Raw genomic sequence first — 26909 nt, forward strand, 5'->3', positions numbered from 1 at the left:
CAACACCTGGGGGCCTTCTTGCAAACCCACGAAAAGGACCAGAAGTATAATCCATATTTGCAGGACAAAGACCCCAGAAAAATATAAAAGAGAAGCCCCCTGCATGTTACTTTACTCAGATTTGGAAAGTTATTTCCTGAGTCCACTGGCGTAAATAAAAAGTGTCACTCCTCTTCTTTAAAGCATCGCTTGGTTTTCTTTGGTCTTCTGCAACAACAATACCAAAGTATTATTTGCCTTTTTCCATTATGTTTACATCTTCACTGTTGGTGCAAAAACAATGGCGGATACTACTTCTAGTCCCTTAGCATGAATCAAGGCAATGGCATCAATTCTGAACTAGCAACCATTATAGCCTTCACTGCCATGTATTTGTTGGTGGAGTTGAGTACATGTTGGGGAAGAGTCAGTTTTACTTTAAAATGTTATTGGCCAACCTATGAGGGAAGGCGGGGGGTGAGGGGGTATGAGATCAACCAAAGGACTTGTATGCATGCATATGAGCATAACCAATGGACACAGTCGGGTGGGCAAGGGGTGAGGGAATGTGCTGGGGCGTGGGGGCAGTTGGGGAGAGGCCAATGGAAGGGAAAAGGGAGACATGTAATATTTAAACAATAAAGAATTTAAATTTTTTAATGTTACTGACTATATTAGTTTGTTAGGGGTGTCATAACAAAACACCACAGTCTTGGTTGCTTAAAAAGAAAAATTTATTTTCTCACAGTTCTGAGACTGGAAATCCAAGATCAAAATGCCTACAGAGTTGGTTTCTCCTGAAGTTTCTTTCCTAGGCTTGCTGTGGGCCGCCTTCTCACTATATCCTCACATGGTCTTTCCTCTGTGCCTGCAAGTCTCATTACTCTGTGAGTCCAAATTTTCTCTTTTTATAAAGACACCAGTCAAATTGGATTGTGCCCAACCCTCAGTGCCTCGTCTTTAACTTAATCATTTCTTTAAAGGTTGTATCTTCAAATACAGCCACATTCTGAGATTCTGAGAGGGAGGGCTTCAACATATGAATGTTAGAAGGACAAAATTCAGTCCATAACATTGACAAAGTAGCAAAAACTTAATTTATTAAATCTCAACTTTTGAGTACATGTCTTCTTAACATTCTGTGTGGCAAAAAAGATGTACATTTCTGCTAATTATGATAGCTATCTCAAGAGAAAACATTTGTGCAATTGTTTGAGTTGCAAGCTGAACAAGCCACTCTTTTCATGAAACACCATTTTTGTTTGAAAGAATGACTGACAGACAAACTATAGTTATTCAGACTTGGATATTTGGTAGGCATTCTTGAAAATAAATAAACTGAGCTTGTCACATCAAGAAAAATAACTGATAATTATTACTAATGATAAAAATCTAAGCTTTAGGCAAAAATTAGAGTTTAGAAAAACTTATATGAGTTACCATGAACTGGATGGGTCCCCAACATGAAGATATCAGTGGTGATATTAGCTACTGTGATATTTTGATATTGTATAATGAAATGTGTCAATATCAAACATGTGGAAGTTGTTTAACTCATGAGCCAATGTTTTCCAATTGACCAAAGGATAATGTTACAAAACCATATATGGATGAAAGTTCCATCCAAAATGTAAGATAGATCAATGTATTTTAACCTAAATGAATATGGAAAGTTCATTAAATAGTTTCAGATTCCACATTGCAACTAACCTCTCTTTTCAAACTATATATCTGCATATACAGTACTTCAACAAAACCAACACATTGCAATAGATAAAATGCATTAACAGACATGATTTAATAATCCAGCTCTTTCCCTACAGATATCCAAAGACTATGATCAAACACTCTTAGAGATACCCCTTCCTTTGGTCTACTTCCCCCATGTTTTTTAGCTGTTCTTCCTTGTACATGGTTTGAAGTCTCTTCAATAGCCTGGTATTCTCTTTTGAATATACTGCAGTTTGACTATAACCCTCAAAGAGCACATGTCAACACTGGGAGCAGGAGGTGGAGATAAATAAAGCTAGTTCAAAGTCCGTATCCCTGGAGGACATCCCTGTCTAATATTTATTTTATTTCTTAGGTTGGTCTCCCATAAACTTTCACAAAGTACTTTGAGACTCTGAGCATGAGGCTTGGTCCCAGCCAAGACTGGACAATTACCATGGAAAACCTAGTCCCCATACACTGTCCCTTTCCTCTGTTCTCCATTGAAGAAGAGCTTGCCAGGCACTGAGAATATGGCCTGGTTCCTTCCAAGAAGAGCCGAACTTCAGGATATCCCCACCTTGTGCCTGCCAACCATACTCTTTCACACAGAAAAGTATCTCATACAACATTGAAAAGTCACAGAGACAAAGAAAATGCCAGGTCACCTGGGCCATTCTATGGCAACTTCAGGGAAGATCAGCTGAGGGACTAAGAGGATACCCAGAAACACTTTCAGATAGTAAATGCCAGAATAAAAGACCAAAGAAGACTGGGTATTTACCTAATATACTAAACTATATAACTGACCTAGGAATTAGAATATTTGATTTCTTTTGAACTTTGTTGCCTTGGCCAAGTTGTGAAACTTCTCTGGACCTTTCTATACCTTTTCTTCTGAACACCCAAGGGAGTGAATATATGATCCTTGAAGTCTCTCCCAGCTGTGACATTCTAGGAGTCCTCTCCAGAGGAACAACTGATCCTTGATTACTCATGTTGGTGGAAAAGAATGTGATCTGAATACTCCAAATATGAAGACAATGTGAAACTCATTTCTATTTGGTTTTAGAATGTCTTTCATTGTGTGAAGCAAATCACAACAAATTCATCCTCCTAATGATACTTAAGTCAGGCTAATGTTAAAAATCAATTTGTTTACCACTAATGTCGCTATGCTCTGCCAAACATATGAAGGTAGTATTCCATAAAACAGCCTGGTGCCAGAAAGAGAGCTGGGCACTAGGAGTTGGTTTTGTGTGGGTTCTGGCCATTACTCTGTCACTTCCTCGCTTATCCTCTCTGAACATGGGATACATCCTTTTTAAGACACTTTCTGAGCATTCATCAAGCCAGGCACTGTGCTGGCACAAGATATACAGAAATGAACAAGAAAAACCCCTTCCCTCAAGGGTGTCTAACTTATGAAGAAGAAAAAAAGGGCTTTGAGTGAGATGATGGAAATAAGCACTGCATGTCATGAAAATTCAGGGAAGGGGTGAGCATTTAACCCAATCCAGTCTTCAGCCTTCAGTTAGGACTTCCCAGGAAATCAATAGCTAATCTAAGACCAGAAAGAGAATAGGATCTAAGGAGATGGGTTAAGGACCAAATTTGTGAATAGAAGAAGGAAAGAGCATGTGAGGTAAAAGCAATCACATGAGAAAAGCAAAGAAGTGTGAAAGAACATGGAGCTTTCAGGAAGCAAGCAGTTCAATGCAGCTGAGTTTAAGGGAGCAAGTAGAAAGGTTCAAAATACAGGCCTGGGAGGGTAAGCAAAAGCTTGTGTTCCATATCATTTTATTCTAAAGATGATGGGGAGCCACCAACAATTTTAAGCATGTAACTTCATAGGTGGAATCCCACCAAGGCTTAGCTTAGCCTCTGTATTAATCAGCTATTCTGCTCTGATTATGATCTATAACAAACCATCCCAAAATATCAGTTGCTTAGAATAACAAACATGGTTTTTGTTGTTTGTTGCTGTTGTTGTTGTTGTTTGCTCACTGGTCTGCAGGCCAGCTTGACTTGGTTTCAAGATGTGTGTTAGATTCAAGTCTGCCCTACATTCTAAGAACCAGGCTGAAGCAGCAATGACTCCCTGGAGTATACTCTTCTCCTCTCAGAAGGTGGGGGTTCAAGAGTGCTGTTGGAAATCCATGATATGATGTGTCTTGGAGCCACAGTTTGGAACTGGCACACTGTTACTTCTACTCATATTCTATGGACCAAGGCATGGCCAAGCCCCAAAGTCGATAGAGTCAGATGTGCACTTGGCCTAGGAGGCCCTGCAAAGTCATGTGGTACATGGATGTACACTCCTGTTGCAGAGAGTGAGTGGAATGTTGGGAACCACAGCAACTGTGTTCTCATCAGGACTCATCACCCCAAAACTCTCTGCCATGGCCACAGGATTGTAAAAGTCACTGCCCCAGACTCACAGGGTTGCATAGTTTAAATTTTGATATAACTTGAGATTTTAATTGCCTTTTCATTCCCAACTTTTTGTTTCCTATAACTAGTTTCTGATGGCTGCTTGGGAAAGTCTGCACAGCAGCACTAGGAGGTCAATGAGTCTCACAAGGGTTAATCAGAAGCTTAATCTATTATTCAACACAGTGACCACCAACCTTTTGCCACATCAAAGACTAGCACCTTATAACAGTTATACTCAAGAAATTACCATTCTTTATTCTCATCTGGCCCTCCCCATGACACACAATTTCCTGCTCTCTGCCTTAAACCATCCTGTTACTTTGTTACTTAGGCCATAACAGTTCTTCATTTCCTAGTTTCCTATTTGTTGTTTTTGTTTGTTTGTGTTTTTTTTGGCGGGGGGGAGTTTACACAGCAGTAAAGTGTTTGGCTCTGTACATGGGGCAGGCATACAGTTATATGCAGGGCAAGAAGGGGCTGTCACAAAGATTATAAGTAAAATTGGGATTAAGCCATGGATTTGGATAAGATCCTCCAGGGAAAGTCTGAAGATCAACCTTTCTTAATCCTGCTCCCTTGTGATAGCAACAACAAAATTCACACTCCCCTTTAATGGCTCACTTTGAATAAGGCCACTTTTGGTAAGCCTAGTGTATCGCCTTATTTTCATACTGATAGACACAGAGATTAAAGGGGAACCAAGACCAACGTCTTGAGAGCCCCAGAGAAGAGTTTTCAAACGGGGAGCAACTATGTCAAAAAGCATGGGTTAAACAAGAATATAAATTAAAAATATCAATTGAATTTGGACAGAGAAACTGCTAGTTCCACAGTTGCGCCTTGCACAAGGGCACTTGGCCAAGGGGACAAGTGGGGCTAAAGGCCCTGTCTGTGGAGCTGTGTGAACTGGAGAAAGGGAAACCTTTTGTACAGCACACAAAGGTACCATCTGTTTCCCAAGCTGCTGCCTCCGCATGCGCCCAGTGGGGTTGCCTTTTCTAAATCGTACAAAGCACCATATGGGCTACTGGCCATGCATTTAGCAACCAGAGAGTCAATGGAGAGGATAACATTTTAAATTTATGTGAAAGCCCTTTGTAAACTATTTAACACTATTCAGGTGTAAAGCAGGGGCAAGCAAAGGTAACCCAGAGCTTAGCAGGTGACAGGAGACATTACATTGATCACAAACATTTTCTGTCTAGCCCACAGCATGTAGAATCCACTTGAGACATTCAGGTAGCTGACAAAGTCTTCCATCTGAAAGAAAACTGGCCAGAAAGCACAGATGGGAGTGGACGTGATGGTTTCTGAAAGTCCATTCCAGTTGCAAACTCCAGGGCAGATGTAGCCAGTGGGGCAGAAGACCCTCAGACAGAAGCACCTGGGTGAGCCTGCGCTGAGCCAACTGCCAAACCCTTTGATCTTGCTGGAGCTTGACTTGGAGAAAACATCCGGCCCCAGGGGTTCTCAGAGTTCACGCGGAGGTGAAACCCAGGGAGGTTTTTGTAAAGCTCTGTAACACTGTGAATTGGGGGGATACGCACAGTGCTACAAAACCCGCAGAGACCTGTACAAAAACTGCAGGGGCAGAGGTGGCACTTCCCTGGGAAAGCCTCAGCCTGGCTACCTTGCCCCAGAGGATGAACACAGCAAATAGCCATCCCTCCTTGCTCAGTGACTCAGAGGGATGCCAGGAAGTTGACCGGGCCAAGAGGAGTGACCCCCCAGCACCTGGCCGCTCACTCACTGCTGTTCTTGATGAGATGAAACTGGCTTTTCAATATGTTCTTACAGCCATGTTTGGGGAATACAAAAAGGTATTTCTTTAAAAAATATCCTTGTCTTGGTTTTGTGTTGATTCTATTGCACAAGAGAATTACATGAGCCATCTCATAGGGAATTTCTGAATCCAGATCCCTAGAGAGATTCGCCCAGTGTTTTGCTTTGCAGTTTGAGAAGATGAATTTCAGCAGAGCTTGATTTGTTTTTCGGCAATCACCAGCCATAGCTGCTCATGCTAACAGTGACTGTGCTGTAAATCACTGGCTCCTGATCAGTGCTTCACACAGCCTGTCTCCTCTTGTGATGCCACACGTTTTCTGCCCTTTAAGCAGCACTGGTGACTGTGGAGGCCTTGACTCTGGAATAGTCATGGAGCCAAGACCCATCCACTTGGGGAGGCTAGTTTTCCAAGACTGAGAGTTAGGTGAGGGCCTAGGAAATGAGGACAATTTAAAACAATTGAAAGCAACATTCAGAGAACTTCATGTCCTGCCCTGGAAATCTTAGCCTAGGAATATGTGCTCCTACCTACTCCTCAGACAAAACACTCCCAAAAGCAAACTCACCCCTACTGGCAATTGATTAAATCACCATGAATCAGTTGGATAACAGACAAGTGCCATCTTTCTAAAAGCCAAGCCCTAAAGATCCTCCAGTCCTATAGTTAATAGGAAGAAGAGTGGTGGGGGCACTGCTGAGGTATTGGGAAAGCCCTCAAGTGCTGTGTCAGACAAACTCATCTTTGGAAAAGGAGTCCGTGTAACCGTGGAACCAAGTAAGTAACTCAATTGTCTGCTCTTTGAGGTTAAGGCATCCTCCATCTAAGGAGGCAAAAATATTAGAAAATGTGAAATGGGTAGCATAGCTACCAATATAGGGTAAAGGAGGATTAGGGGGAAATGGTTAATCCCCTGCATAGGAACTAAGATGGAGGTTGTCTTTTTAAAAAAAAAATAGACTTTAGGGCTGTGGAAGACCCCCACATAGCTCAGAGGAAACAGAAAATTCTGCTCAATCCCTGGCTATAGAGACTATGAGGCATTTTTTCAAATTCTTGAGTCGAGTCAGAGCTGATCAGAAACAAGGTTGATCTGAGTCTAGGAAATTCTATCAATGTGGCTGCCGATATAAACAATCCCTTAGGCCAAACATATGCTCTTGGGAGAGCTCAGAGCTGAGTCAGCCTCCTGATGATAGACAGCAAGTCCAGTAAGTGGCCACTGATGTTGCCACATTTTTCTTCAGGAGAAAGGAACTGGTGCCAGACATCCGTTTCCAATTGTTAGGGCTGAAAAGGAAGCTAAGTGATGAGTGAGGAAGCTGGAACATTCTGGCTCTCAGTGAGACCAGATTCCACGCAGAACAAAGTGAATGTGTAATGTTTCTAACTAAGAAATGCTTTAACGTATATGAACACCACCAGGAGTAGTTCCCTGAGGGCTCATGGCGGTCATCTCCCTCACTCAGAGGGTTTGGTTCCACTCACTAATTAACTGTTATAAAGCAATCAGTGCTAAACTTGTCAGAAGATTATACTCAACATAGAAGGCATCTTTTTGTGTCATTTAAGTAGCATTTGAATTCAACTGCCACTTAAATGTCACTTAAAAAAAAAAAAAAGACAGCAGTATCCATTTGGCTGTTTAATATCTAGCTTCCAGTTAGATAGTAGATATTAGTATTAAGCTAGAGAATTAATAAGCAAATGCAAAACCCCATTTCAAAGATCTTTGGGAAGTCCAGCAATAGGGTCAGTGGTCCCAAATTTGCTACTCTAGCTACAGGCAAAGTAACAGCATGTCCTGGCCTGATGCCTTGGCATTCAACTATGTTTTCCAAGGTAAGAGAAGGCTCTAGAGTGGTGGAAGAGTGTAATGGGGTGGCCTCCTCTCAGACAGGACAGTCCTGGGTGTATGAAGTGAAGAAGATATAGAATTGAGGGCCGAGGAAGGAAAAAGAGGGAGTACAGGCTACACATTCCCAGACGTCACACACTATAGGACAGGAGCTTTGTATCCAAAAAGAGAAAGAACTCCAAAGCTGTGCTAGCAGAAGCAGAGCAGAGAAATTCAGGTTTTTAAAAAATATTTTGAAAATTCAACTAATTCAGGCCCTTGCTTTTAGGTCTCATTGACTTTAATAATGTAAAGTCACTGAAATAATAATGTAATCCACACTCCCAGCAGAGTTAGTGACTAATTTCCCTCATCTCCCTTTTTCATCAAGATCTTCTGAATGAATTTACATTCTTCTGTTTACTGACTTACTTGATCCAGAGTTTCCCTAAGCGTACATGTATGTCTCATGGTTTCAGATGGTACATAGACTTTCTTTTCATTTTAATTGCACTGTCTTTTAATGGGTTTCAAAATAGTGCAAGTAGGTTATTAAACCCATAGGATTTAGTTTCCTTTTAATTATATTGGATGTTAAAAAGTGAGTAAATTAAAAGAAAACTATTAAACAAATTATACAACGGATGAGTGTGACAAAAAAAAAAGGAGATGTGATTAACTGAAGTGTGGGAAACACAGAGCTGGTGCTTTGGAATGAGAAGATGAGGGGCATCCAGAGAGGGCAGGATCCAGAATATATTTCAATAGTGCCTTCTTTTTTAGCCACCTAATATTGTATTAAAGAGGCATCAGTGCAAACCCAGGGCCTTTATCTTCGCAGAAGCCTACTTCCTTTTGATGCTTCTTTCAAGTTTTTACTTGCAGGCTGCCAGGGAGCACAACACTAATAGAACAGGTCTACACAAACTCACAGCCTCAAATCCACCACACCCTTTAGCCCTCTGGATAGAGAAAACCTGAGGATACCATTTAACTTCATAAAACAGAACCAGAGAATAGGGCAAAACACCATGGAATAAATACCACAATATAAATGTGTGCGAAGGACCATGACAATGACAGGAGCTTAGAAAGAGGCCTTACTCATCAGGAACATCTGTATGAAAGTGGGCCATTAGATGGACTTAAATTAGTATGGGTTATTATATGTTATCATCATATCAACTACTGCTTTTGAGTGCCGACTGTGTCTCCAGCCACTAAATGAATGGCATTTTACTCAGTTGTCACAATAATCATGGGGAATTAGATACTATTACTTGCACTTTTACCGATCAGGAGGGGTCCCCCAAGATCACATAGCTTTGCAAAGTCAAAGTTGGCATCATCCGTCTGATTCCATTCAAAGATATTCTGGATCCTGCCCTCTCTGGATGGCCCTCATCTTTTTCTTTCAAAGGATAGTGGGATGCACCAGCTCAGTGTTTTCTTTGGTTCATCGATTCATTCCTAAAATTCCCATTCCCATCTTTGGCATTCCCTCTCACACACGATGGGTCTTCCAGGATGGAGCTTCTGCCTGGAGCCATTTTCTCCCAGGGATTCACACAGCTTTCTCCTTCTCCTTCTCCAGGTCTTTAGTCAAATGACACGTCTAGCGAGTCCTTTCTCAAGCATCCTCTATCATTCTGCAGCTCCCTTATCCTGATGCAGTTTTTATAGTGCTCATCTCCACCTGGAAGTTTGTATGATCCTTTATCTTCTGTTTTCTTTGTTCCATGAGGGTTAGGACTGTGAGTTTTTCCTTACTGTATACACAAACACACTAAAGGCACTAAATAAATGTTGAATGAATGAATGAATGAATGAGAGGACAAGTCCGTTGTGGTGTAAGGCAAAGAAAATAGAAATGAAAGCAAGCTAATAGCCTGCAGAGCCAAGCCTGAGCTCTAGCTCTACAACCTGTGACAAGTCACTGTCACTCTATGCCGGGCACTCTTCTAGGTGCTGGGGGAATCAGCGTGAACAAAACAGACAGAAATTGGTGTGTGATAGCAGCTGTTATTCTAATGGTAAAAGGCAGATGGTAAGCTAAATAAATGAATAAAATATATAATATTTTAAGTGGTAATAAGCCCCATAAAGGAAAATAAAGCAAGGAAGGGGGATAAAGAGTGGGAGGGAGCAGTGTGCAATTTTTAACAAAAGAATCACAGAGGCCTCTTTAGAAAGGTAGCATTTGAGCAGAGACCTGAGTAGGTGACAGAGTGAGCCATGCAGATACCTGGAAGAAGAGCAGCTCCAGGCAGAGGGAACGCAGATGCAGCCTGGAGTGTGTGAAGGATAATAAGGAGGCCTGTGTGGCTGGAGGAAAGTGAGTAACAGGGAGAGGATTTGAAAGGAGGTCAAGTTGGTAATGGAAGTAGGGGGAGGGTGGCTTGTAGACTACTGTAAGGAGTTTGGCTTTTGGATTAGAGAATGGAATAGAGGTCACACATGACCTAGAGCCGTGGTCGGCAAACTGCGGCTCGCGAGCCACATGCGGCTCTTTGGCCCCTTGAGTGTGGCTCTTCCACAAAATACCACGTGCGGGCATGCATACAGTGCGATTGAAACTTCGTGGCCCATGTACAGAAGTCGGTTTTCGGCCTGGGCGAGTCTATTTTGAAGAAGTACTGTTGATATTTGGCTCTGTTGACTAATGAGTTTGCCGACCACTAACCTAGAGGAAGACCAAAGGAGACAGAAACCTGGATTCCAGTCCTCACCCACAGCCCTAAAAATGGACACTCTCATCTCAAACACTGAACACGAGGATTCTGTCCTCTCTCAGCAACCTTGCCCTACAGCCCTGCCCCTGGAGGGCTCTGTACTTAGTGAAATTACATCCTTCAAGTAAAACGTATTCTCTGCATCTTAACCTATTACACATTCCAATAATTACACCTAGGCTTTCTAATTTGGAGAATGCTTTCTATACACCCTTTCATTTAATCTTACAACCTCCCAATACAGAAGATATCACCCTCGTTTTATAAAGGAGGCAAATGAAGCTCAGTGAACTTAAGGAACTTGGCCAAATTACACACTTAGTAAGGGACAGAGTTTAGATTTCAGGTTTTCTGACATCTTTCTTCTTCACCACAACTGAGAACCACTCTCCATTGTGGTGATTCTCAAAGTATGATCTGCAGACCTTTATGGGCTGTAAACTGATCTCAAAATGCATATTCTTTCCCTGGTTTTAGAGGGACATACAGGCAATCTCATAGACTCTGATTTTTATATATGACAGAGGTTAAACTGTCACTTTAAGTGTGAGTATGTTGTTAAAGCTTGCTGAAATTTTATATTCCTGAATATGTTATTAAAATTTACTGAAAACTCTAATTCTACTTTATGCTAAGAAGTCTGGCTGCTGCACAATGCTTTGCAGTAATGCAAAACTCTGGCTGAATACAAAATGGAATTCCCTTAAAAGGTAGAAATGAATGGGGTGCATAACTCACTAGATCTTGGCCCCACCTAAGTGTAGCCCAAAGATTGAGAACCACAACTCTATGGCCAATGTGCCACCTTTCTTTTCTCCTGATCAAACTAAAAAACTCCTTTCTAATCTCCCCCATTCAGAGCACAGATTTGCAATGAAACATGGCAAAAGCTTAGATTCTATTTGACACAAAAATCACCTCCTGTTTTGTCCTGAAGGCCAGCCCCCAAGACTTAGGAGAAAAGAAGTTAGGCGAATAAGAATAATTGCCATAAGAATAATTTAGGAGAAACCAAGATGGTGGCATAGGTAAACACCTGAACTTGCTGCCTCACACAACCACATCAAAACTACAACTAAAAAACAAAATGGATATCAGGAAGGCTGGCTGAATGGAAGTTATACAACTAGAAGGAAAGAGAAAAGCTCATTGAGACTGGGAGGAGGTGTGGAAGTGTGGAGATATGGAGGCACGCGTGGAAATGGGATGGCAACTGGGTACGCTGTTGTCTTTTTCAATCAGGAGGGAGATACAAGCTCCTGACTGCTCTGAACTCCAGTTTTTGGTGAGACTCTGGGGACCCAGACTCATATGGGGATAAACTGGACTGTCTGGCATCGAGCCGGAGCAAAGGGCGGCTTTCTCTCAGAGGTGCTCACAGCGATCATTGTTCCTGCACGGTGCTGCAGGACACAGAGACCTCTTCAGGGCAGGGCTGACAGGCAGCCATTGCAGTTTGCTCCACCCTGGTGATTCCCTGAGGCCCCACCCCACCCAATTTACAGCCCCACCCAAGCTGTGGCAGAGGCTTTTGCGTATGAATGCCCTGGCCCTTTGCAATCTGAAACCTAACAAACTGCAGCTGGGTCAGAGAGCCCCAGAGCTTCCAAAAGAAGGCCCAAGGCTCTATAGCAGCTTGCATTGCTTTAGCTAGGCCTCATCTGGGCACCTCCAAACCCCAAACAAAGAGGAGGAATCTTCAGATCTCTCTGTAGTGTCTGCTGGGTGGCCTCAGGCAGTGGCTGACTTTGCACCTCCTTGGAGATCCAAGAGCCAGTGTACCCAGTGGGTCAAAGTGAGATCACACCAGATTACAACTCTTCAGATCCATAAGAGACACACTCAGGGGGCAGACTCAATAAGCACGAAAGCCCCACTGAAGCAAGTCCTGCCCCATAAAGGTGTTTCCATCACAGCAGTTCTCCCATTGTAGACACAACTGGTCCTCACAGCCAATTGGTCTGGAGGTCAATTCCTCCCAGTGATACCAACAGCAATCAAGGCTTAACTACAACAAGACTGTGCACACAGCCCACAAAGGGATGCACCAAGAGTGTCCACCTCAGGTAATTGGGGAGGCTGAGCCACTGGGCCTATATGACATCTAGCACACAAAGCCACTCTACCAACACAGGGAAGCAGCCAAAAATGTGGAGACAAAGAAACAGGTCACAAATGAAAGAAATGGAGGAAAGCAAACTACTGGATATAGAGTTCAAAACCACAGTTACTGTGGTAGATTCTTAAGGCTACTCAAGAATCTTCTAGAAACCTCCGAGAAATTTAGTGAGACCCTCAAGGATATGAAAAAAGACCAATTAGAAATTAAGCATACACTGACTGAAATAAAGAATAATATACAAAGATTCAACAGCAGACTAGAGGATCCCAAGAATCAAGTCAAAGATTTGAAACACAAAGAAGCAAAAAACACCCAACCAGAAAAGCAAAAAGAAAAAAATCCAAAAATATGAAGATAATGTAAGGAACCTCTGGGACAACTTCAAACATACCAACATCCAAATTATGGGGGTGCCAGAAGAAGAGAGAGAGCAAGATATTGAAAACCTATTTGAAGAATAATGACAGAAAACTTCTCCTATCTGGTGAAAGAAATAGACTTACAAGTCCAGGAAGTGCAGAGAACCCCAAACAAAAGAAATCCAAAGAGAACCACACCAAGACACATCATAATTAAAATGTCAAGGGCAAAAGACAAAGAGACAATCTTAAAAGCAGCAAGAGAAAAACAGTTGGTTTCCTACAAGGGAGTACCCATAGGACTGTCAGCTGATTCCTCAACAGAAACTTTGCAGGCCAGAAGGGAGTGGCAAGAAATATTCAAAGTGATGAATAGCAAGAACCTACAACTAAGATTACTCTACCCAGCAAAGCTATCATTCAGAATTGAAGGTCAGATAAAGAGCTTCACAGATAAGAAAAAGCTAAAGGAGTTCACCACTGCCAAACTAGTATTATATGAAATGCTGAAGGGTATTCTTTAGGAAGAGGAAGAAGAAGAAAAAGGTAAAGGTAAAAATTATAAACAACAAAGTACCAACAAATGCATATCTATCAACAAGTGAGTCTAAAAATCAAGTGAATAAAAAATCTGATGAACAGAATAAACTGGTGAATATAATAGAATCAGGGGCATAGAAAGGGAGTGGACTGACAATTCTCAGGGGGATGGGAGTGTGGGGGTGTGGGAAGAGACTGGACAAAAATCGTACACCTATGGACGAGGACAGTGGGGAGGTAAGAGCAGGGGGTGGTGTGGGAACCGGGTGGAGGGGAGCTATGGGGTGGAAAAAGAGGAACAACTAATAATATGAACAATAGAGATTTATTTAAAAAATAAAAAATAAATGGATCAATAAAATGTGCCATGTACATAACACTGGAATATTATTCAGCTTTAAACAGGAAGGATATTCTGACACATACTACAAAATGAATGAATTTTGAAGACATGCTAAGTGAAATAAGTCAGACACAAAAGGACAAATATTGAATGAAGTAACTAGAGAAGTCAAGTTCACAGAAACAAAGTAGAATAGTGGCTACCAGGGACAGGGGAGGGAGCAGTAGGGAGCTAGTGTTCAATGGGTATAGAGTTTTAGTTTGGTAAGATGAAAAAGTTTTAGAGATGAAGAGTGGTGATAGCTCACCACATGTGAATGTACTTAATGCCTCTGAACACTTAAAAATGGTTAAAATGGTATATTTTATATATGTTTTACCATAATAAAATAAAGCATAGTACAGTTGTAAATTAATTGTATTAAATATATTATTAAAAAACAAAACAAAAAAAGAATAATTTTTTTTAAAAGTTAAGCCAGATGAGATAGAAAATCCCACCCAGTGTCTACCACATGACTTGACAACTGGAGCCAGGATTGACATATGGGAAAGTGAGGCAGTTTTTAGCTTAGGTTTATCAGCTGTGAGAACTGATCTTTGGCAACGGAACCTATTTGAAAGTACAACCACGTAAGTGACTGACTTTTTTTTTTTTTACTATGACCACTATTTTTGGTAATTATCTTTGTTAGAGATATTTTCCCATGTTACCAGCTTGGGAAATACTTTTCAAGATGTTGAGAAATCTTTCCAGCATGTCATTTAGCAAGGGATGGGTTTCTGATAAAATTCAGGATGGGGGGGTATGCTACAGTGAATCTTCTTCATCCACTCTCTTTCCTGGGGAGTCTTTGTGTTCCCTCTACTTAACTAACTTTAGAGAACCAGCTTACTTAATACTCGAACCTTTGCCATTTACAGATCTAGATCATAACCAGACCTGTACTCCAGTACATCTAGTAAATGTGAGGTGTAGTGATGAGCATGTTAGACCAGGAATTCTAAGACCAACTGCTAATCCTTTTCTTTGGCTGAAAAGCTCTGTGACTTAACTTCACTGAATTCTAGTTTCCCTCTAGCTAGACTAAATGATTTCCAAGGTGTCTTCCAGCTTTAGCACACTATGATCCCCATTAGCATCCAGACCAATTCTTAGGGACAATTTAGAGGAAAAACAAGGAAGTCCAATGGTATAAATTCCAGTAGGAATTCTGTGGTTTAATTTTTTAAAGGCACTGGAAAAGGAGTCAAAACTCTCCCCATGCATGCATTAATTAGCCCTATGTGACCACAGAGGTTTTGACAAATGATTGCTGTGGCTCCTTTTGGTCCTATTATTGATTACTCTGGTTCAATGGCTGGAAACTGAACTCTGGAGACCTGAAAGTGAGGGTCACTCACTATCTTAACACTCTTAGCTTCAGTGACTTCATTCTAAGATGGGCCTAATAATATCACCTCATGGAGTTGATTACAATAATGTTTGTTGAGGTAGTGTAAGCACAAGCTGTTTGTAAGTAGTAAATACTTAGACAAATGCTATTTGACCGACTCCAAGTCTTTTACATCAATGGCTTTTGCTCCAACCATCATGTCCTTCCACTTCTAACTGAGGCATAGTTTTGTGTGATTTACTTAAGTCTTAAAGTTATGTTGCAGCTGAAAATAGCCATTTGGCAATTCTCAGAAAAACCTAAATAATTACTTTCTCCCTGTGAAAAGGTGATGCTGAAGCAAGACCTGAAAGTAAGAGATGACATATTGAAAAGATAGTATTAGAAAATTTAGGGATTTCCCTAAATGTTAACACTCAGAAGACAACTCACATCAAACAAGCTGCCAAAATGCAATGCTTAGATCTCAGAAACCCTTGCAAAGTTCTATGTCTCCAGCTACACTTGTTCTGCTCCACCCACCTCTCCCAAACAGATGGACTACACAGGGGCAAATAGGTAGCAAGGTTTTCTGTAATGACACCTAAAGTGGTGCTTCCACAGCACAACTCATCTTTGGAAGGGGCACGCAACTCATCGTGGAAGCAAGTAAGTTACACCTTTTATTTCAGTCTACATATTCCTTGGAGTTGTGGCATAGTCCTGAATGAATGGTGCTTCTTGGGATATCAGCAGGTTCTAAATTGAGGTTTGTTGTTGTTGCAAACAGTTGGGGTAAAACTTGAAGACAAATTCACTAAGTTTCTCTCATGAAAATATTTTATGTATGCTTAGGAACTGTTCTAAGGATTAGTGTTCATAGTCCTCTACAGCTGCCTAACAAAAGCCCTTAGTCTGGCCCCCTGATCAAGGACTAGGACCAGAGAAAAGGCAAGCCCTAGATGAGTAGAGTCTCTTCAATGTTTATGAGGAAAAAGAGTCATGGCCATGGTGTAAGAAAAGGGAGAATTAGAAAAATATTATCAAAGGGGTTAAATCAAGAGAGTTTTCTCTCCCTCAAAAGACAAAAGCCAATCTTGCCATTGTCTCTTTTTGCTGAGAATTTACATTGATTTCAAACTGAATTATCTACAGGGTCCTATATAAGCCTGGGTCTGCTGAGAGCAGTAATGTGCTCACCTCCCTGTTAGCCCTGAATCTGAGGACCCTACACAGGGTTCAGGAACCTACATCTAATATAGAAACACAGCCACCAATTTCAAGACAATAGAGAAGTATTGGTGCTCTCCTGCACACATTGTCCACTTGTGTGCTCCAGGGTTTGGAAACCCAGAGGCTATATTCAGGTGGTTGGGGCAGCTGCCAACAGTCAGTCACTGGGACCAGTCCAGAAAACAGCAGTCTTTCAAAAGTTTCACAAAATGCTAAGTCCAATAGGGAAGATGTTACCTATTACATGGTTAGATGTTGTTAGGTTTTATTTTTCATTTCAGAGGAAGTAAAGAAGTGGGAAAAGGTACATGAATGTGGCGAGGCTGACAGTCCTGAAAGCAACTGGTAGTGTGCCTCTCAGAGGGTAATATAAACTTCCAGAGGTTTTTGATTGCCTGTTGCTTCCAGGGAAATAGGGGAATTTGGTGAATTGTCTTATCTTTGAGGGGAGAAAGACTAGAGAAATCAAAGGAAGGACAGAAACAGAATTATGTTGTAGCTGATTGCAGTCTGATTGATGTTGGTCAAATTGCATGTGAGTATAAAGTATTATGTTTAATTTTCCCTTTAAATCATTTCCACTTGAGCCCTAGCAGGTTTGGCTCTGTGGATAGAGCGTCAGCCTGTGGACTGAAGGGTCCCAGTTTCGATTCTGGTAAAGGGCACATGCCTCAATTGCAGGCTTGATCTCCGGCTCTGGTCAGGGCTCATGTGGGAGGCAACCAATCAATATGTCTCTCTCAGATTGATATGTGTGTGTGTGTGTGTGTGTGTATCTCCCCCTCCCTTCCACTCTCTCTAAAAATCAATGGAAAAATATCCTCGGGTGAGGATTGGGGGGAAAATTATTTCCATTTGAAATTCAGAATTACCTGCACTGTTCAAATCAAATATCTGTGGCTGCACCTTTGGGAGTTTTAGAAAAGAAGAGATGAAACTGATACTTAACCCCTCTGCCAGGATGCTGGCCATGCTCTCTAATGATACTCTATTTACTTCTCTGGTTTCCCTTCCAGCAGTGATGGAGTGTAACATGAGGTGTGAAGCTCAGGTTAGGAGAGTGGGAATTTCGAATCAAACCCACAATCCTTAAAGTTTTGACAGCAAATAATGGACCTATACACCTGTCAGTCCCTTTGGCTAGACTCTTGATTTTGGGTGATGAGATGGAGAAATCCATAGGGTGTTTAAGTTCATTTTCACATGATTACTATATCCTCCTGAAACTTGTATCTGGACCCAGAGTCAGGAGAAATTATAAAACAAAATCAAGCAATCCAGAGCAAGCACAGTCTCCTTCAACCTGAATTCATAATACGCAGCACCACTGGGCTCCTCTGGCAGCTGCCAATTTCTTGTTCAACCCTCAGGTCCTTCGAAAGCCTTTTCCTGGGCTCAGGGAATTAGAAAGCAGATTTGTTCTTATTGTGAGACTCAGTATGAGTGATAGGGGAGAAATTAGGTTTCTAATTTTAAAAAGCAGCATTTGTGACCCAAGAGAAGGGGCCAGAATATGAGAACAAGACCTGTGTCTAACATTCCACGTTCTAACATTCATTATAAGAAATGTCAGCATTCAATGCTCCATCCATACTCGCAAGCTACTGTGTTTTTCTTAGAGAGGTCTCCCAATAAACCAGGAGTACATTTCCATCTTGAAGGCAGCTACCGGTCACCTGTCACCCTCTTGTCTTGCTCTCTCTCCGCACTGTCCTAGCCCAGTGTTTCTCAGGTGGGATTTCATGCTCACATCCTTATCCAGCAGTTCAACTATTATTAGCTTCAAAAAAAACTGAGACTCTGTGCACATGGCCCCCTGAGCTCATCAAGGACAGCTTTGTAGTTCTCTGAGCTGTGGGGGTCTCTTGGCTGGGCGCAGGCTGGGGAGGCAGGATGCAGATGTTCTACCCAGGCCCCAGGGCCAGCCCCGGGCTGGTTACCTGTGAGGCAGCATCGCAATGTGCTCCTGGGACACCCGACAGATATTTTTTGGAGCTGGCACCCGACTCTTCGTGGAACCCCGTGAGTTGATTTTCCCCTTGTATTTCTTGGGGACAAATTGAGGGGCTGGGGCTACCACCCAATTTGCATTACTTGAGAAAGTATACCTAGGAGATGTGAAATGGGCTGGAATGGAGACATTAGGTTGAGTCACTGAAGTAGCTCTGTAACTGCTTTTATTTTTTAGAAACATATGCTAAAACCATAGCTCCCACTTATTTCTGAAATCTTCAGAGCAGCCCAGAAAGCACAAAGAAATCTAGAAAAATTATACTAATAGTTGGAGCAGCTGGGTGCAGGAGAGGCAGAACATGGGCCTAAATTCTCCAGGAAGTTGTTTTATCCTTACACATCCCTTTGGTTAACCTAACTCATGTGCCTGCCTCATTACAACCTGAAAACAAATGTCCTGCATCTTGGAAGATGTAGGACAGATGTGTTTAACCTGGTGAGAATAATCAGGTAGAACAAACTGACATTCTAGTGCTCAAGTTAACTCTCATGTTGGCAGAGAGCCTTGAAATTGTGAGTGACATTGTTATAGATGTTGCAATTTTTAGGGAGCCAGTAGGACTCTCTCTTTAGGACATAAATCCTAAATTATTTCTAAGTTTAAAATTTAGAAAGACTGTTTAGGAACAGTATACACTTCTTTTCATATTGTTTACGAGCACATAACCTTAGCATTGGACTGGGATTCATAAAAAGAGAAAGTCTGAAAGTAAGATAACAATTATCCAAACAAATAACACTTTGAAACACATGTTGAAATGTAATTATATTTGTGAACCAAGAAGAAAAACTGGAAATTCTCAAAAGATAAACAATTAATTAAATCTTTAAGTTTTAGGCTACAGTAGTGCAAATTTTATACAATTTCAAGTTTTTGGTTTAAATATAAGAATAGACCAGGTCACATATGGCAACAATATTTAATGTGTTCTGTTTTTTTTTTAAAGTTCAACCCTGTCAAATAGCCTTTTCTTTGGTTACCATGGTTAGATAAACCAGTTTACTTTCAAACAATTGTTTTGAATATATAGACACTGACTGAGAAAGCATCTAGAAAACTGTTTTACCAAATCAATACTCTATCTGAAATGATGGCTAACAGATTCAGAGCTCAATATTAAAAGTGGATGAACTCCTTCAGAGACCTGTGTTGCCAGCTATTTTACATTGTTCAAATTATTCATACCAGGTCTCTCCAGCCCAAAGTGATCATTGACAACTGCCTTTGAACGTAGATTTTTAAATCCCAAGCAAGCCTTAATTAGCTAGCTAAATCAGACTAGGATCGGATGATACACTTAAGTATCCAAGGAGATAGAGTTTTTTTTGTTTCTGTTTTTTAATAGACAAGTTTCCTTTTTCTGTAATTCATAGCTCCCTTGAAAATCAACTGGAATATATCTCAAACCAAAGTCAGTATAAGTGAGCAAGAAATGTCAAAGTTCCAAAGGGAGGAGAATGAGCAGAGCATGTGGTTTCTAAGCCGTTACTGCTAGGGTTATCAGTGTCTGTTATCAGTAGCTTGGGTTCTCACGAAGGTTGAAAGCATTTTCCAGGAGAGCCCTTTAAAAAATCCCCAATCCCTCTCTTGTCTAGAGCTAATGCCAAAAAATATAAGAAACTATATTCTTAGGAATGAGTTTCCTGCCCTGAGTGTGACTGTAATAGAATCCAGTCTTTTAGTTGAGCTTCCTAGCAGAAGGGGCTGGGGGTTGGGGGGGAGAATTGTAATGGTAGTGATGAGGGGCTTCTCTGAATAGCTGATTCTCTAGGAAAACCCTGATCAGTCATGGTCCATTTATAAAATGGTGATCAGCAGGAAATTCCTGACAAGCAACCACTCCATCTCAACCAGATATAACTGATTGATTAGGTTATAGCTCTGCTACCGTGAGCTTCACAGCTGAAACCCAAATCCAGAGTCAGGATAGACAAGAACACCAGAAAAATTATTCCATATCCACACTCATTACCAAGACTTTTGTTTATCAATACCTTATGTCTTGATTGTAGACCATAGTAAATAAAAGTACACTGGAATTCAACATTATTTAATTTGATATTAAGAAGCCAAACTCAACTAAGTTTTGAACACTAAAGGCCATATTCACACAAGCTAGTAACACTGAAAATCAGCAGTTAAGCTTACATTTGGAAACACATCCAGACACCATTCAGAGGTTGGATGTCTTTTTTGATTTCAGGTGTTTGCAGAGCTCTTTTTTTAGCATCTATTTTAAGATAGCCTAAGAGTTTAAGTCTCCATGGACACAAAATGTACCACAATTCAGAAACTTCAGTAAGGCACAATGAAAAAGAATCTTTACTACCACCCTCAAAGCTTCAAGACTTTTGGTGGTAAGGGGGTTAAAAGATGCACATACAGCATAGCAGACAGATGGTAAATTGAGGTGAGGCATGACAGGAGAGAAGGCTAGGAGGAGACCCAATTATTGGGACCAACATTCCAGAGCTCCACTTAGAATAAAACAAGAACAATGGACTTCAACTGATTTTATATCTATGAGGACTTCCTGAGAATGATAGTTGTTATTCTTTGATTAAAGACTGAAAGGAAACTATAGGGTAGACTCTTACAAAAGAATAAGTATTCACCTAAAGACAGAAAGATGTGTCACTTAACTTCAGCAGATCCTTTCCAGTCCATAAAATGGAGGCAACACCCTGAAGTGATCCCAACACTGCCATCCTCAGAGTGTTTGAACCAGTTATGTAGTCCTTCTCATACCCTTGATTCTTTAATCGACATAACACAAAGCATGAACACCTGCCCTTATTTCCCTCTGAAGGCCCATGCATTTAAAATAAACCAATTGATGTGGACAGGTAGTCAACCTGACCTTGATTGTCCAGCGGATTGATTAATTAAGGATAGATCATTGAAATGATCCAGAAATTTTTTTGTAGTTGTTATTTTCCATCTCTGCTCCCAGCCATATCTCTTAGCAGCTCCTAACTTGAATTTAAACTGACTGACTTTCATTTCTGCTCCCTTTGGCCATTCTTTCATGGAGGTGTTAGCAAGCCCAGGTTACTAACAGGGCAAAGGAAAGTGTGGGTTGTAGTGTTTGGCACCAGGGAAACTGAGGCAAACTCTAACACATTGTGAATAATCATCTCATGAAATAAATTAATTATATTTGCAGAAAGTCAGCCTCCTGCCAAACCATCTGTTTTCATCATGAAAAATGGGACCAATGTTGCTTGTCTGGTGAAGGATTTCTACCCCAAAAATGTAAATATAAGTCTCCAGTCATCCAAGAAAATAATAGAATTTGACCCTGCTATCGTCGTCTCTCCCAGTGGGAAGTACAGTGCTGTCAAGCTTGGTCGGTATGAAGATTCTAATTCAGTGACATGTTCGGTTCAACACAATGAAATCTGGTACTCCGCTAACTTTGAAAAGATGGCAAATTCTTCAGGTAGGTCGTATCTGGCCTGGGGTCTGGGATTGTGGAGAAGAAAAGTTGGGGAAAGGGAAATAGCCACTTTGAAATGTAAACTCTTGAAAGATGGCTCTCAACATGGTGTCATGCTAGAAACAAGACATAGGCCCAACTATACCCTGTCATTTGCTGGGAAATTGAACTTTCTCCATTTCTGAGTTGGAATCTAAGATAAAATTCATCTGTTTCATCGCCATCTCTCTTCTTCACCAACAACTGTCTCCTTTATACTAATGATTATCCTACTCCTAGACTCTGGAGTTAAAAATCCAAGTGAAGTCTAATCTAGTGTGAAGCCCAAAACAAAAGGCAGCCCAGCCTCTCACGGGTTAAGAATCCTCGTTCTTCCTACCAATTAGAGGCATGCCTGGACAATGGCTTCATGGTGTAATGATAGCAAGCCCTGGTAGAAATGTTGGCTGTGCAAATAGCTGTATGACCTTAACCAAGTCACACCTCTGGTCCTCAGTTAACTTCCTTAAAATCTCCAGTTTTCAAACCTAAAGTCCTTTGAGCCTCTTGGTTGCCAATGTAAGCTTGACCACTTCTGTTTGTTCCAGATAATCTTAAACCAACGAAACCTGAACAAAACCATCGTACTTCAGAGATCTACCATAAACCCAAAGGTTAGTTGAAAACAAAGGACCAAGCTTCACAACTGGGGGTAAAGCAAACTCTGGGGCCAAAAATCACCAGATTTCAAAAGAAACAAAATCCATACTCGAGCCCAGTTGGTTTCCTCTGACTCTCCAGCAGACATTGGGCTGCAAGCATGGGCTTCCAAAGCTTGCCCGCCGAGCTGGGTGTAAACAGCAGCCTGTGGTCACTGAGGCGCCACGCTGGGCTTGCAGACCAGGGAGAATAATGGTGATCGGGGGCAGGCTGGTGTCAGTGTTGGGGGCCCGATGCCTGGAAGGGAATTTATTCTCTCGGGGAAGCCGCCATCTTCACTCTTGTTCAACCACAGTTCATGCCGAGAAGGTGAACATGATGTCCCTCACAGTGCTGGGGCTCCGAATGCTGTTTGCCAAGACTGTTGCTGTCAATTTTCTCTTGACTGCCACGTTATTTTTCTGTTAAGGTAAGAATTAGCTGCTTCTTATTCCTACCTCCACCCAAACTATGCTGCACATGGGGAGAAGAGCGGTTTAGAAATTATAAGAGACCAAGAAGCATTGGAAAGGGAAAAATACATAGACCCATATTTCAAATTAATGAGGGGAGTTATCTCAGATGCTCAGCATAACAATACCCCACTTCCTGTTATCCTTTATTTCAAGCCAGACTCAAACCCACTGTGTAGTATAATGTAATACCAGTCAAATAACCCCCACCTCCAATGCAGGAGCTAAAAAATTGGAGCTAAATAAGGAGAATTAGTCTTCTTCACTTGACTATTTTTGTTTATCTGGCCATGGGACCATTGGTTACTTACAAAGCCAGCAGTAAAGCCTTATCTAAAGAATATTCAGGGGGATCAGAATCTGTCTTTGCCCAGACAAAGGGTATGCCAACTCCCAATCCTTTATCATAGGACTCGGATGTGTAGACCAGCCCATCACTGAGGTGAGCCTATACCCCCATTACTCATGAACAGCCCACTACTAGCTACTCAGGATGCATATGAAGTTGAAGCTGAGACAGTAATTATTTGCCAGACATCACTTGCATTCCCTCTTCATGTAAACTTAGATGTGAAATTCAAACCAGAGCCTAGGTTTTCCTATAAAGCTCCTTCTCCAGTACCCCCAAATACTCCTCAGTCCCAGATCCCAATCTAGGAACAACCCTAGACTTAGAGTGTTTGACTGATCCTACTCAGCCTGCAAGCATGCCCAGTCATTCCTGAACAGGTGACTGTTTTACCAACAGCCCCAAGGACACAGACCACACTCTAGGAGTCAGAGATCTGAGTTTCAGTCCTGACTTTGTCACTAGCTCACTACGTTACCTTAGCCAGATTGCTTCACCTCTCTCAGTCTGGGTTTTTGCATCTGTAAAACAAAGAGTTAAGAATGACTGAGAGCATATGGGGTTTCATGACTTGTGCCAACACTGATGCACTGATAGTGAACTATTGCCATGTGTAGAAGGGAAATAGCCATGATTGATTAGTGATGACTGCAGTGGTACAGCCACACCCATACCGGCCATCCCCAGACCAGGTACGGCTATGATTCCGTGCAGCACTGACCGTCTATGACTCTACATCAACTCTGACAACTTTCCTTCACTTGCAGGCTGACAGGCAGGAGACAGCTACACTTCCTGAAAGAAACCAAAGCCTACAAAAGTGCTTCTAAGGCTTCTGACTTCTCAGTGATTGAAGTTAACCCGCCCCAGCCTTGCTTAAATGGCTGCTTCCCAAACAAGTTTCTCTTTGAAGGCAACAAACTCAGCTCATCCTCCAGCCTCGTGGAAAGACCAAGTCCTGGGGGGTAGAGTTATGGTCCTGAGTGCTTTATATGCTGCTTTATAAATGGATATAGAGATAAAAGGGGACAGAGGGCTCATTTTTTATTTCTACAATTGATACACTTTGAAAATGGTGTCTTGTTCCTTTTACTTTCTTTGCCTTCAGGACTAGAAAGTAGGAGCCAACAGGTTCCCAGCTCTGTTCTCCAAGAGGAAAGCAGACTCTGGGAGGAAGGAGGCAGGTGTCCTTTACCTTAACATGAAAGGCTCTGCTCAACCCAGCACTGGATCGGCCCCAAACTGGCATCTCATCCACAAAAGCACTTTCTGCTCTTTCTACTACTTTACAAACAAAATTACATTTGACTCCCTAACACTCTCCATGTAGGCAGTGCGGGTATTTTAATATCATCTAAATACTCTCCAAGTCATTCACAGAGATCAGAGTAAGACAGAGGAAATGCACTTCTTTCTATTAATTCATTTAACAAACATGAATTGACTCCCTCTAAAATTCCAGGCACTGTGCTGAGGGTGCAAAGATGAACAAGACAGGAGCTTGCCTTCAAGCAACTCACTATGTAGGTATTTTTGGAGGGAGGGATAGAAAGGAGAGCCCTAGATTTTCCCTGTAGAAGCCGTGTATCCACTCTCTCTTGCCTGCCAGTCTCTGCATGGAGAGTTGGAGGTCACTGGACACTGACTCTGGCCTGGGCCCTTGGTTTGCATGGCTTTCTGCCATTCTTCTCTGACCCGTCTCTGTTGTATTTATTAAAGCGCATTGTGTGTGCCTCACCTCTGGCTTTACCCTATTGTGACCACCACAGGCAGAAATTTACCACAGGGCGCTATGAATTCACTGTTGGTCAGACTAAGCTTATTGGTCAAACCCCAGCTTCCTGAGCCCCCAGCCTTCAGGCTTTCTGCCTCAGGGGCCCAGCCCTGGGTTTCCTGTTGTTGCTGCTTCTGCTACAGCAATTCACAACAGCAGTGTCCCCAGGACAGCCCATGAGCTCTGCTACTCCCGCCTCAGCAAGGCCACAGCTGTTTCCAGGTGCATGCACTTCGGTATGCCCTAGCAACCCAGTATTGTGGTTTCCTCAGCACCCACATGGGTGTCAAGTGGGGGCTTATGAGGTTACAAGTGAAAGAGCACCCCTCACCAGCAACTCCCTTGCCATCACCATCAGCAAACTCCCACATCATGTCCTCATAGCCCAAATCAAAGAAAGGAGGCAGTAGCACTGAGTCAATGGGGTGAGGGCAATCTAAATGGATAAACCAGGTCCATCCAGGTAAAAACCATGAAAAGATTCCACACAACTTCATCTTGTATATGTAAAGAATGCTTGTTTCCAAAACATTCACATCTGTCACCTTGAGTCACATTAAAATGTTTCTCTGAAGTTACTAAGAACAAAATATCACATTTCATTTTTCAAATGAAAAAAAAAAATATATATATATATATATATATATATATATATATATATCCCTCCAAAAAGGTCTGTACCTTGTCCAAAGTCATCCAGTGAGGCAGGGATATTATTGGGAGCAGAATCAAGTTATCAAGTTCCTCTACAATAGCACACTGCATCCCCCAAACAAGAGCTAGGTGTTGACTTGAAGTTTCATCGAGACCAGATTGTCTAAATACAGGATTATCCTTTATTTAGCATATGAATGAGCCAGCCTCTGGCCCACTTTGATCATCAGAAAAAGACATCCTAGCACATCACAAGATTATGAATTTCTTCCACCAACAGGAGCCTTCAGAAAAGATTGAAGGCAGGAGCCAGATGGGGCTGTGGCTGCCTTCAGATCTGGGGCCATCACACTGTGAATTCCAGTTTCACAGGCAGCATCACGACAGCCCTGGGGGAGACTGTGACCACTCAGTAGGCAGCAGAACAGAAGACCTAGAGGCGGAGTCATTTGCCCAAGGCCTTTGGCTCCTTCACTCTGTTCTTTTCCTTCCTCTCCACAGTGACTGCTCTTCACTTGTCTGTTTTAAAGCCTAGGCAAACTGCTGGCCAACCATCAACTGTAAAGCCACCTAGGCTGCAGTGGCAAGAGAGAGCCCTAGAAAGGCAGCACAGCACCCTGGCTCTGTCATTGACCAGCTATCCAACCTTGGGAACATCCTTCATCTCTCTGGGCTTCGGTGTATTTCCTATAAAACAATGTCTGAGACTTCCACTACTTCTAAGATTACACACAATAACTCTAATAGTTGTCATATGGCAGAGAATTCAGTGGAGGTAGAGGAAGGGGACACGGACTCCCAGGCTGGGGGTGTATCTATTTTGACATCACGTAGTTGGTTTCCCCGAGGTCATTCTCTTCCCTGGAGACACCACTGAGCTCCAAACTCGGGGACTTTCAAGCTAGAGTTCTGGGATTCGCAGACACGTTTCTGGGAATATCTCAATGCTCTTCAGTGAAAGAAAAATGTTCCCCAAATGAAGTAAGTGAACTGGAGGTGTCAACGGGCATCCAGGAGAAATAAAGTGGCTCTGCACTAGAAGACACAGAACAAATGGTAAATTGGGGGAAATGTGTTTA

General features: G+C 41.9%; 1 long non-coding RNA gene and 2 gene segments (V, D, J or C); 2 read left to right on the forward strand and 1 right to left on the reverse strand.

Annotated features, from left to right (window-relative positions):
• Window positions 1–26909, reverse strand: part of LOC308528750 — an 852227-nt gene that overhangs the window by 498546 nt on the left and 326772 nt on the right. The gene's annotated exons all lie outside the window — the stretch shown is intronic.
• Window positions 1–26909, forward strand: part of LOC308528712 (T-cell receptor alpha chain constant-like) — a 575855-nt gene that overhangs the window by 468119 nt on the left and 80827 nt on the right.
• On the forward strand, window positions 15838–24428 carry LOC308528736 (T cell receptor delta constant-like). The segment is given in 5 exons: window positions 15838–15885; window positions 21630–21905; window positions 22490–22555; window positions 22897–23010; window positions 24170–24428.

The sequence above is a fragment of the Myotis nattereri genome (assembly GCF_964212035.1).
Source record: "Myotis nattereri genome assembly, chromosome: 1".
Taxonomy (NCBI): domain Eukaryota; kingdom Metazoa; phylum Chordata; class Mammalia; order Chiroptera; family Vespertilionidae; genus Myotis; species Myotis nattereri.